This window comes from Penaeus monodon, chromosome 29 (assembly GCF_015228065.2).
Source record: "Penaeus monodon isolate SGIC_2016 chromosome 29, NSTDA_Pmon_1, whole genome shotgun sequence".
NCBI lineage: Eukaryota > Metazoa > Arthropoda > Malacostraca > Decapoda > Penaeidae > Penaeus > Penaeus monodon.
Window position 1 is genome coordinate 29,169,303 of NC_051414.1, and position 226 is coordinate 29,169,528.

General features: G+C 39.8%; 1 protein-coding gene across 1 annotated transcript in view; it reads right to left on the reverse strand.

Moving 5' to 3' along the window:
• The window catches only part of LOC119592119 (myotubularin-related protein 8-like), a 99,568-nt gene that overhangs the window by 39,455 nt on the left and 59,887 nt on the right, over positions 1-226 (reverse strand). The gene's annotated exons all lie outside the window — the stretch shown is intronic.

Here is a 226-nt window from a genome sequence, read left to right on the forward strand (position 1 = left end):
GTAACTGATGTTTCAATATTACACCTTCCGGATTACTCCAAAGCCAACGTTTCCCAAACCAAGAAGCAGGAAATAAATCATCGAATGAGACGTGACCGTCATAAATCGAATTTTCCTATCCTACCATTATATTCTTTCTTTTCATGTCTGAAATTTACAACAGATGTTCTCGTTTCTTCGCACACATGTCGTGAGAAGCAAGACGTGACTCTATCACGTGCGTGTC